The sequence below is a fragment of the Denticeps clupeoides genome, chromosome 10, assembly GCF_900700375.1.
Source record: "Denticeps clupeoides chromosome 10, fDenClu1.1, whole genome shotgun sequence".
Taxonomy (NCBI): Eukaryota; Metazoa; Chordata; class Actinopteri; order Clupeiformes; family Denticipitidae; genus Denticeps; species Denticeps clupeoides.
The window spans coordinates 19,048,863-19,061,208 of record NC_041716.1 but is presented as its reverse complement, the minus strand read 5'-3'; the positions used below and the strand labels follow the sequence as shown (position 1 = coordinate 19,061,208).

Here is a 12,346-nt window from a genome sequence, read left to right as displayed (position 1 = left end):
AATCCCAGGAGATTGGTCTTCCTGAAGACGTTGTCGAGGAGCTGAACTCCATTCCTGGCATCTGGGACCTGGCTACGGAGATGTGCTTCCTCCTTCCACCTTACTAGTACCACTATTAGTAACACTAGCAACACCAATAGTGATCACTAGTACAGGTAAGTATTAAGGTAAGTATTTAGTAACGGGCGACACGGTGACATTGTGGTTAGCACCTTGTCTCGCAGCAAGGAAATTTCCTTCTGTGTGGAGATTTGCATGTATCTCCCCGTGCCAGCGTGGGTTTTCTCCGGGTTCTCCGGTTTCCCCCACAAAACAACTAGGCCAATTGGAGATGAATTGGACACGAATTGGAATTAATTTAACCTGTAAATTGCTTGTTTATGAGGAGCCCCCTCTGTCATTTATCAAGAAAACATTGCATATACACTACCTTTCCTCATGCATCTACATCCAAACCTCGCACATACGCCATATATTCCTGACGCATCAACATGCAAACCTCGCACATATGCACCATATATTCCTCATGCATCTATAAGCCAACTTTGCACATACAAACCTCACTTTTCTTGAAATATGGTCTAGGGGGCGGCTCATACTTGTACATAGTTTCTTTACCAGTTTAATAATTAACTGTAGTAGCAAAAAAAAAAGCCCAAAAAAAAGGCTCTGGTGGTGGCACACCTGACCTTCATGATCAGGGCGGGGTTCAACTCCCTGTGGAGTCCGTTTTCAGAGTGGCTGTTTGCTAGTGTTTAATACGCAATTTAAAAAACACTTCCTGTTTACATGCATTACATGAGGCTACTCCCTAATCCAGCATGATTTACCTTCAAGAACGATTCATACTGTCTCCTGTATCTGTGTCATTCTTTTACGGTGAAATTAAACTTCACTCGCCCAAGCAGGTTGGTGGTCTATAAATAATGGTAAGAATGTTGATCACTTGCCTGATTTTATGTCCCTCTGACCCATTTCAGTAGTTCTGGAGCTGGTCCTGAAACGCTGTGGGGAGAGGACTCATCCCTGAGGACACTCCATGTGCGAAACCTGGATCCAGCTGGTCAGCAAAGGTTTTGAAGGAGGAAGAGGAGACGCAGTGTGGAGCTGGTGCTTTCCTTGTCTCCTCTTTGTGGAAGACATAACATCTAAATAAGGAAAAATAATTTTTTAAAAAATCTTTAAATTGTGTTGTCTTTCACTATTTGGACAGACAACTGTTAGATGATGAGCAAAAATGAAGATAATTGCATTTAAATTAAAATAGTTAAAAATAAAGAAATAAAGACCTTCCTTAAAGAGACCTATGGGCTCCAGCTCAGCATTCAACACCATCATCCCCCCAAAACTGTTTGAGAAACTCAGTAAGATGAGACTGAGCACCTCCCTCTGAATCTAGATACTGGATTTCGTGTCAGAGAGGTCTCAGGAAGACTAACCCACCCACCCACACACCACTCAGCGTCCACTGTTCCATGGTAGAAACTAATCCGCACCAGGTATCACATCTTAGACGACCTCATCTGGACCACCAACACCTCCTCCATCGGCAAAAAAGCCCAACAGTTTCTGCACTTTTTGTGGCCAATCTGCCTACACACATCTTCACTGTGTTCTACAGGGGCACCATAGAGAGCCTTCTGGCCAACTGTATCTCCGCGTGGCTGCCAAGGAACATCTCTCCCTGTGCCACAGGACTTCTTCCACAAGAGCTGCACCAGTAAAACTTCTAGTTTATTTATTTTCTTATTCCATTATATCTATCTGTTTTCTACATTAATGTAACCGGAGCCTCATCATGTCATATCTCTATATGCTCTACAGTATATAGCGGACATGACAGTAAGGTTTACTTTTACTTGAGAAATGTCACCGCACTGGTAGCACCTATGTAGAGCTCGCTGTCCTGGTCCAGGCTTTGGGGAAACTGACTGTAAAATTCCTGCAGGGACAATGTGCCTGGGACAGGTCACAATGAAGTGCCTGATTCGTCCTCCACAATACAAGAGTCCCGCCAGAGCAATGAGGTGTCCATATATTCCACCATTTTATGGAGTGCCATCTTCATTGTGGATTCCTGGAGTGGTACTGGGGTTGGGGTGGTACGGGTGACAGCCATGAAACTCCTAAAGAAGCAAAAAGGGGTGCTAGAGAATATTCACCATCAGCAGGTAATCACATAAAATATTTTAAGACAGTTCATTTTTAAAAAGTGTAAATATAGCACCCAATCTGCTTCAGCTCCCCTTTTTCATTTTTATCAGATGGTCATTGACTAACTGTTAACTTTTTAGTTAACTTGGCCATTGGTTATTGGTTAACACACCTACCACTGAGCAGCTAAATAGAAAACAAGCCAACAGGTTTCTTGTAACTCGCATAAGAAGTTTCCCTTTATTAGAATGCTATATGCTTATGCTAGAAGATAAGCCTGTTTCTGAAGCAGGGCTATGTCTTCTTACATTTAGTTACTGGCTAGGCTCTTTAGCTAGGCTAATTGCTAACATAGCAATGGTGGGCTAAGGATACCTTAAGAAGGTTAATGGGCAAAAAAACAATAATGTTGGCTACAGGCTTTCTGTAGCCAGTTGGTATTGATGCTAATGATGTTATCATTATGACTAAATAAGTGCAATTCTAAATTGTAAACAGGATAAGGCGCTTACAAGTTTTTTCTTCTCTAGTATCACAGAGACTTCCTGCTAGGCTGACACCTAGTGGGCTGGGGTAGTTATTACTCTGGTTGGATTTAGTTTGCTTACGCTGTAAAAGACATTTTTTTCTACATTTCTTCACTCCAGCACAACAAACTAACTGGACTAAATAATTTCTATGAAATATACAGCTCAGCAGCGTGAGTGGCGCTCATCCCTAAAATCTAATTAATTAATGCATCTGTGCCTGACGTGCTCTGATCTCGGCAGGTCAGATCACACAGAGCCCTTCAATCTATTAAAACAGGAAGCGTTACCATATCCAGTGCAACAGGTCCTGGATGTAGGCAGCCTGTTCCTGTGCTGTTGAGTGGCTGCTTCATACTAGACTGTGATGGAGGAGCAACAGGATGGACTCTAACTGAAGTCTGACTGGATCAGCAGCGGAAGCAGTGGAAGACTGGACTTTATCAGTTGTCTCAGGGACATCCTCTGCTGGGTGTTTTTCAGGATGGAGATGTTGGTCTCCCACTTCAGGTCCTGGGAGCTTGTGGCACCCAGGAACTTGAAGGTCTCCACAGAAGACACTGGTTTGTCTGATATGGTGAGGTGGAGCAGTGTTTATGGACGTACCCTGAAATCCACTGTCATCATGCAGAGGGAATGTAGACTGAGACACGCATGGGCCAGAACCATTTATACATATCAGGTGAGTAAATTAACACACATTCAACACACACAACATGCAACACACACACACACACACACAAATTATCTAATCTCCTTGTACTTTAGAAAAATTCTGCTGATCTTAGACTTCTTTATTCTCTTCTAAGAAAAAAAAAAAAAAAAAAAACATCTATGGGTGGCATTGTTAAGCACAACTGCAAACTCCTGGCCAAAAAGAAAAAATGTCCACACCAGACTGCTTTATGATTGTGATTACAAATGTGATTACAAAAAAGGTGCAAAGCTGCTCTTCTGTTTCTTCTTTCCTTCATCGTTTTTACTTGATAAAAAAAAAGCAAAACATGGAAAAAGAACATTCCTCCATGACAAAAACCTTAACGAGGAACTACACTGCCACCTACAGGCAAACAACTCAATGTATTAACTTGACAAATGCACTAAATTATAAATGATCGGTTATTGTTATAAGTTCCACCTTAATATTCATCATCTTCCCCGCATTGGGGGCTTAGCGGGTAAGGAAGCGGACCTGGGAGTTACAGACCCCGTAATCATAAGGTTGCCAGTTTGAATCCCGAACCGCCAAGGTGACACTGATGTGCAACTGAGCAAAGCACCGTCCCCACACACTGTTCCCCGGGCACCTTTCATGGCTGCCCATTGCTCACTAAGTGTGATGGTTCAAAGCAAAGGACACATTTCATTGTGTCACCATGTGCTGCGCTGTGTAACATGTTCTCTAAATTGGTGGAGGTGTTTCCTGCGAAGCGTGCCACGGGTGGAGAAGTAGCAAAGGCTTTAATCAATTAAATCATCTCTAGGTGGGGCATTATTTCAAGCGACAATGGGATACATTTAGTTAATGAGGCCTTAAATGAACTAAGTGCCATGTTGGGGTTCAAGTTGAAACACACTGTGCATACCATCCACAGTCTGGGGGTGCGGTGGCACCCTGAAAAGCAAACTGAATCAAGTCCTCTGTCCAGTGTGCAAAAAGCTTGCCATAGCTTGCTAGAAAATGTTGATATTGTTAATGTGTCTAAACCTGGAGTACAGAAGTATTACAGAAGCCAAAATATAAATACCTCCTGAGATCAAAGTTCTCCATCAACAGCAAGCACCACCATTTCCGCAAGTATGGCATGTCTGACTGTAAAATATCAATATGAACCATATTTAACAACGTTCAAAAGATTTAAGACTCCGTTGCTATCAAATTAAATAGGATACTTACTATGGTATAATCAAATGATGCATCCAGTGCCACGTAGAGAGCAGACTGTTTTGGAGTTTAATTTAACTTCTGTATGAATCTCAAGGTAAACTGAATAACAGAAAAATCACCATTAGCATGAAGATCCCACAGTCAATTCCAAAGTCTTGACTCGGAAAACCCTTTATTACAGTGAAAATAAAGCTTAATTAATAAAATTAATTCATGTAATTCACCATACACTCACACCATTACGTACCTTCCGGCGCCATCCCGGATGGTAGCCTGTCTAGCGTGCTCTCTGTTTTTCTTAAGTGACTGTCCTCTTTCTTTCTTTTTTTATTTATTTTATTTTTACTGCTTAATTATATTTTTCTTCAGTTTAAACTCCATCCACAGGCGGCTGCAGAGCCGAGAAAGCACGACGTCTCAAGAAGAGAAGATTTCGTCCTGCTCTCCCGTCAGTAGTGACGGGCAACGTCAGATCGCTGGTGAATAAGATGGACGAGCTTGCGACGCTAACAAGGACAGAGAAAGTTTTCCGTGAATGCAGTGTCACGTGCTTTACGGAGACATGGCTGCATAATAACAGCAGACCTCCTGAATCGAAAGCCGTCTGCGCTTGTGGCTATAACGGGCGACTTCAACCACACAAACCTCTCCACTGTTCTACCCACGTTCAAAAAATACGTACATTGCAAAACCAGAGACAATAAATACTGTTGTACGCCAATACTGTGGAGGCATACACCTCCATCCCTCTCCCTCCCCTGGACAGGGCTGACCACAATCTTGTCCACCTCCGGCCCTTTTACAAACCTGTCATCCAGAGACAACCTGCTGCAATCTGCACTTCAATAGATTCGATTGCCCTGCGTCTCCTGTCCCCTCTCAACTCTTCACACCCTCTCTATTCCTCTTCCCCATCTCCTGGCACCCCAGTCTGTCTCCCCCTCTCGGGCAGATGACATCAAATGGGAACTGTGCAGACTCCACCCCAGTAAAGCTGCTGGTCCTGATGGTGTCAGTCCCAGGGCCCTCCAGTGCTGTGCTGACCAGCTGTCTGGAGTTCTACAACAGATCTTTAACACAAGCCTGAAGGGTCAGGCTTGTGTTAAACTATCCGGGACCCTCTTTAACACAGAGGGTCCCGTCACTCTGGAAGACATCATGCTTAGTTCCTGTGCCCAAAAAGACCAACCTGTTGTCCCCTGGTGTTTACAGGCCAGTGGCCCTGACTTCATATGTCATGAAGACTCTGGAGAGACTCATCCTGAAACTGCTGCGTCTGACTGTGGAGCCGTGGATGGACCCCCTACAGTTTGCTTATAGATCTTGTATTGGCGTGGAGGATGCCATCATCTGCCTGCTGGACCAGACTCATTCTCACTTGGACACTGTTGGGAACACTGTGAGGGTCATGTTTTTTAACTTCTCTAGTGCTTTTAACATGATCAGACCATCACTGCTGGGGAATAAGCTCACTGAAATGCAGGTAGACGCCCCACTGGTAGCTTGGATTACAGACTACTTAACATATTGACCACAGCATGTCCGGCTGAAGAGCTGCCGCTCGCTCTTGAGCAGCACGGGGGCGCCGCAAGAGACTGTACTATCACCCTTCCTCTTCACCCTCTACACGTCTGACTTCAGGTCAAGTCTCAGTCATGTCACCTGCAGAAATTCTCTGATGATTCTGCCTGTATCAGAGACGGACAGGAGGAGGAATACAGGAAGGTGGTGGACAGCTTTGTCGAGTGGTGTGAGCTAAACCATCTACAGCTTAACATCACAAAAACAAAGGAGATGATCGTGGACTTTAGGAAGCATGCTCCTCCTTCCACCCCCGTCACAATCAGAGGATCTGACGTGGAGGTAGTCGAAGACTACCGGTACCTGGGGGTACACATTGACTGCAAACTGGATTGGTCCAAAAACACCAACGCAGTTTTCAAGAAAGGGCAGAGTCGGCTTTTCCTACTGAGGAGGCTCAGGTCTTTCAATGTCAGTAGGAAAATGCTGACCATGTTCTATCACTCTGTGGTAGAGAGTGCTGTGCTCTTTGCAGCTGTGAGCTGGGGCAGTGGGGTGAAGACAGCTGATGCAAACAGGCTGAACAAGCTGATTAAACAGGCTGGTTCTGTCCTGGGTGTCAGATTGGAGACCCTGACGGAAGTGTATGAGAGGAGAATGTTGAAAAAGTTTCTCGGTATCATAGACAATCCCTCTCACCCCATGCATGCCTCCATAATGGCCCATCGGAGCACAAGAAGAAAAAGACTCTAAATGCAGAACCGACCGCCACAGGAAATCCATCCTACCTGGAGCTATCAGATTGTATAACTCGTCCTTGCTCAGTAGGGGATTTTTCAGGGCTATTCAAACACAAATGTTTCTCACTCAGATGTGCAATACCACTCACCTGTATGTCTTTGAATGTTTGTTTTACCCCCCTGCACATGCTGCTGCTGCTTCTCCCTCTTACTTTTACTCATTGCATAATCATTATGTCACTTAGCACTATCTCAGGCATTTCACTGAATTTAGTAATATCATTATTGTTATTGAGCCTTAAGCTATTTTGATATTTGCTCTATTGTACAATTTTTTTTTGTAAATATAATTTATTCCTTTTGTTCCTCCTACTGCATTGAGCATGGTGTTGACAAAATAATTTCCCTCGGGATAAATAAAGTTCTTCTTATCTTATCTTATTTATTCCCAGACTCATCTAACGTCTGACTAGCAAATCTAAGTTGAGTTCTGAATCAAAAGTGTGTTCTATGCATCACAAGTGTCTTTCAATTCCTTAAATAAAATTAGGGTTGGGGCTGTTATATGTTCCTTCTCTAATTTGGCTGTCAGGGTCTCGTATTGTTCATTCTTTCTGAGCTTTCTGGCCGCCTGTCACGATTAGGTGCAGCTGGAGACTCACATGGCACCGATCTGCATGACACCAGGGCGATTATAAGGTGCTTCTGAACAGCCTTATATGTATTATTAATGTCGTTTTCAGTTCTGGCAATCACCACACGCCAGCGGGTCTGATTTTGTTGTCACTGTTTTAGGACTTGTTACGTCCCGTGATCATGTGATGTGTGGTCTGTATGTTCTGTCTTGTTGGTGTTTTTCCCTTTTTGTAGGAGGAGCCTGTAATTTACGGAACTCCTCCCAGACCTGACGCTGATTCGCGCTCCCATCGGAGTGACGCCGTTAAAGAGTAACAGCCTTTACGCCGGTTTCCTTTATGTTTGATAAATCGCAGTATATCCCGCGGACGTGACATGGCCAGATCCCAGGAAAAGGCCTTACAGGTCTCCCAAAGGATCATGGGATTATCAGTCGATGAGGAAAAACATCCTTAATTCAAAAAATTAAAGTATGAGATAAATTTATCAACTTCTCCTCAGAGAATGAATTAATCAATTACAGGGGAGCATGATCACATGACATGACATTGCCAATAATACAGGAAAGAGCCAGAGAAAGTTTCAATGATGGAATAAAGATATAATAATTATAGTGTAATTATCCATATAAAAAAGTGAAGTCTAGGTTGGTGGGGTGAAACTCCCTCCAAACATCAGAAAATCCAATGTCAGAGCATAAAGAATGAGCATTCTAGCCCCACCTGGAGGAGGAGGAGGAGAACCCAGTGGGAGTTTTTCAAGAGAGGGATTGAGATGACAGTTAATTCACCACCACAAAGCTTAATGATTACAAATGGCCTTGATTGTTTTTAACACAGGTGAGGGATTGAAATGAAAGTTTTTTACAGATCAAAATAGTCACACCCTTCCTAAAGGACCAGAACCATTTATACAAATCTGCCGATTAAATTAACACACATTCAAAAAAACATGTGAGTTCACAAAATCAACATGCAACAGAGACACAGATGATCTAATGTTCTTCTAAATGAAAAAACTTCTTAATTCTGTTATAATAATCTAGGGGTGGCATTCATCGCAAATTAAGATCAGATGAAGTATGAAAAATCAAACTTGATATTTTAAAATGCCCAGTTCCCCCAAAAGCCAAAGAGGTGAATTTCAGAACTTTATCTGACATCTACCCTTCTGACGTCAATCGCTGGTTTTGAAACATCGTTTATTTATTTATTTTATTTATTTATTTTCTATATATTTTATTGTGCTGCCTGTCATATAATGTGTCATATAATAATATTGCCCTTATGCCTACTAAGTTTGTTTTTGTATTCAATAAGTCCAACAGCTGTCTAAACCGGATGAAGTGTTCAGAATAAAAGTCCTGAGCGGAAACGTCACAACAGTCATAACTAAAATTCCAAACAGGGAGAGAACACTGTGCTTTAATCGCTGTGCTGTAATAAATGAAAGTATAGAAGACAAACCCTTTCTGTGGCTCGCATTGTTTTCAGCTGGAACACAACTCTTACCTCGGTAAAAGTAAATTTACATTTACTTTACATTTACAGCATTTATCCAGAGCGACTTACAATCAGCAGTTACAGGGACAGTCTCCGCTGGAGCAACTTAGGGTTAAGTGTCTTGCTCAGAGACACAATGGACCCACTCAGACACAGAGACCCCCACCCCCCAGGTTGCATTCGTCCACCATCTTCTAATAGAAGGAGGCGGCTGACCGGAGTGCTGCTGCAACAACGCAAGGTGAACCTTCTCTATGCATTCCTGACTTCTGGCCCTTTTTTAAGGTATATATAAAAAAGTGTAAACATAACACCCAATATATGTCATCTTCCTATTACAGTAAAATAAAGTACGCTGCAAAAGACCCAGTATGCAAAAGATCTGCGCCACATTCCAAAAACAAACTGCTTTTCATGTGGTGGGCAGCTAGGTAAGACTAAAATACCAGCAAAATAACTCATAAAGGGCACAAAAGCAAGCAAAAGGAGACAAAAGAAACAAGAAAAGAAGTGTTGATATTAAAAACACCAAATTTAGCCTCCCATATCATATATCATTCCCTTGTATGTATTAACAACAAAGTCAATTTTTCTGATCTGGCAGCATAATTTAAGAGGATGTGTGTCTGTGTCTTGAACAAAACATATACCATAGCAGCAGGTCTCTAAGGGGAACAGCTTCTGACTCTGAATGAATTAAATATGCAAATAAAAAATGGTGAAATATGAACCTGGACACCACATCAGGGTCATGTGAATATCACGAGTCTTCAATACAGACAAAGAAAACAAAATGAGGTGCCGCTGCTGCTCCAGACTCGCTGCAAGTGGGAGCATCTTCATGGGGACGATTCTGTCTCCTTAAGCAGGGCAGGGTATGGGCTTTTTAAGCTGTGATTGTTCAAATGTTTAAATGTTCAACAATTCAAAAGTCTGTAAATGACTTTTTTCACCTTAAGGTGCCTAATAGTTCTGACCTTGTAAAAGAGTGAGAGAGGGAGGGGGGATCTTTACCACCATCTAGTGGAAAGAAGAAATCATTGCAATTAAGAATTCCTATAGTTGTACTTTCCCTCTATCAAACATTAAAAAGTAGATATTTTAAAGATGATATTTCAAGAATGAATCTATGCAACCTCTAAATTTAATTAAATAATTCAAATAAACACAATTGAGGCTTTTTTTTTTTTTGAAAAAAAAAAAAAAAAAAAAAGTATTATTAATTTAATAATCATTAAACTCTCAAATTTATCAAACAAGTATTTACACCAAAAATCTTGATTTTCAATTCTGATGTGAAAGGTGCAATTATGAATAAAGTTTTTGTTTAAAGGTTTAAATGTTTATTTAAATATGTGGCCCTTGATTGGCTGCTCAGTGCTGTTACATATGAAGGTATGTTTATAACAGACTGTTGCTAAGTGACACAGAAAGAGACAGTGGCATTTTCTGTACTTTTGCTTTTTTGTACTTCTGTGCTTTCTTCAGAAAAAAAATTGAACTTTTCACCCCAAAAGCCTTTTTAAAGGCTAACTACTTTTACTATTTTAGTGCTGTTGTTAAGTATTTTTATTTTTTAAAATTGATAACTAATTTAGTTTGTAGTTTCTGGTTGAGTGATTAGCTTAGCATCATTTAGCTTAGCATAATTTATTACCTGTACAGCTTTCTTTTCAGGAGACGGAGAGAGAGATTTTTTTAACAGAAGGATGGGCCGGCCTCGGAAGAAGCCCAAGGAGCCAACAGTCACCAGGAGGACACCGCGCAAGATCCTCCCAAGAGTAGCAGTTCACACTGGTAAGACATTAAGAAATAACACTGTGTTTTCAGTATTCTACTGATTTTTTCATTATTCTAATATCTGAGAGGTTTGTTGTGAGTTTTTGATCACTCGAGATCAATTTAAAGATTAAAAAAAAAAGAAAAAACCCAGAGGTGTAGCCCACTGTAAATCCAGTATAAACATATATTAAATTTTAAGGTATCAAAGTCAGTAAAATAAAAAAAAAAATGTCAATGTTAAAAAAAAAGTTAAAAATCTCAGTATATTTATGACACTGTACTACTCAGGTATACCGTGGGCATGTGTGAGGGTCACCAACTCCCCTCCAGCTCTGCCGTCGAGCAGGCCCTGTATGCAGCAGGTGCAGGTTGCTCCACAGGCACCCAATCAGGAAGTCAATCAGGAGATCAGACTTCCTGAGGACGCTGTAATGGAGCTGAGCTGCATTCCTGGCATCCAGGACCTGGCTGTGGAGATGGGCTTCCTGCCTCCATGCAGCAGGCAACAGGATGGTCTTGCCACACCTCTGCCCAGTGTGGTTCCAGTCACCTCCGTCACCAGCGCTCATCAGCCCTCCACCAGCACATCTGAGAGCGAAGAGGAGCGCTGGATTCTTCGGGTGCGTCACCATCTTCAGGAGCCCTACTACAGAGAGGTGGCGCGAAGAGCTGCACTTCAGAACCAGATGGAGGAAGAAATGATGAACAGCGACCCAGCAGCAGACAGTCCACAGGAATCCCAGGAGATTGGTCTTCCCGAAGACGTTGTCGAGGAGCTGAACTCCATTCCTGGCATCTGGGACCTGGCTACGGAGATGTGCTTCCTCCTTCCACCTTACTAGTACCACTATTAGTAACACTAGCAACACCAATAGTGATCACTAGTACAGGTAAGTATTAAGGTAAGTATTTAGTAACGGGCGACACGGTGACATTGTGGTTAGCACCTTGTCTCGCAGCAAGGAAATTTCCTTCTGTGTGGAGATTTGCATGTATCTCCCCATGCCAGCGTGGGTTTTCTCCGGGTTCTCCGGTTTCCCCCACAAACGAACTAGGCCAATTGGAGATGAATTGGACACGAATTGGAATTAATTTAACCTGTAAATTGCTTGTATATGAGGCGCCCCCTCAGCCATTTATCAAGAAAACCGCACATACACTACCTTTCCTCACACATCTACATGCAAACCTCACACATACGCCATATATTCCTCACGCATCTACATACAAACCTCACACACACACCATATATTCCTCACACATCTACATAAAAACCTCACACATACGCCATATATTCCTGACGCATCAACATGCAAACCTTGCATATATGCCATATATTCCTCATGCATCTTCATGCACACTTCGCACATACAAACCTCACTTTTCTTCAAATATGGTCTAGGCGGTGCCTCATACTTGTACATAGTTTCTTTAACAATTAACAGTATAAGAAAAAAAAAAGCCCAAAAAAAAGGCTCCGGTGGTGGCACACCTGACCTTCATAATCAGGGCGGGGTTCAACTCCCTGTGGAGTCCGTTTTCAGAGTGGCTGTTTGCTAGTGTTTAATACGCAATTTAAAAAACACTTCCTGTTTA

The 12,346-nt window shown here is 42.2% G+C and overlaps 2 long non-coding RNA genes across 2 annotated transcripts; one reads left to right on the top strand and one right to left on the bottom strand.

The window, feature by feature from the left end:
• Positions 1–219: 219 nt before the first annotated feature.
• LOC114797876 (uncharacterized) lies at positions 220–2,714 on the bottom strand. The gene is made up of 3 exons (XR_003751006.1): positions 2,667–2,714; positions 1,854–2,126; positions 220–1,148 (listed from the first exon to the last, which is right to left on the bottom strand). It is a non-coding gene; the product is annotated as an uncharacterized LOC114797876 (long non-coding RNA).
• LOC114797877 (uncharacterized) lies at positions 2,152–9,056 on the top strand. Its single transcript, XR_003751007.1, has 3 exons — positions 2,152–2,171; positions 3,165–3,363; positions 9,017–9,056. It is a non-coding gene; the product is annotated as an uncharacterized LOC114797877 (long non-coding RNA).
• The last annotated feature ends 3,290 nt before the right edge of the window (positions 9,057–12,346 follow it).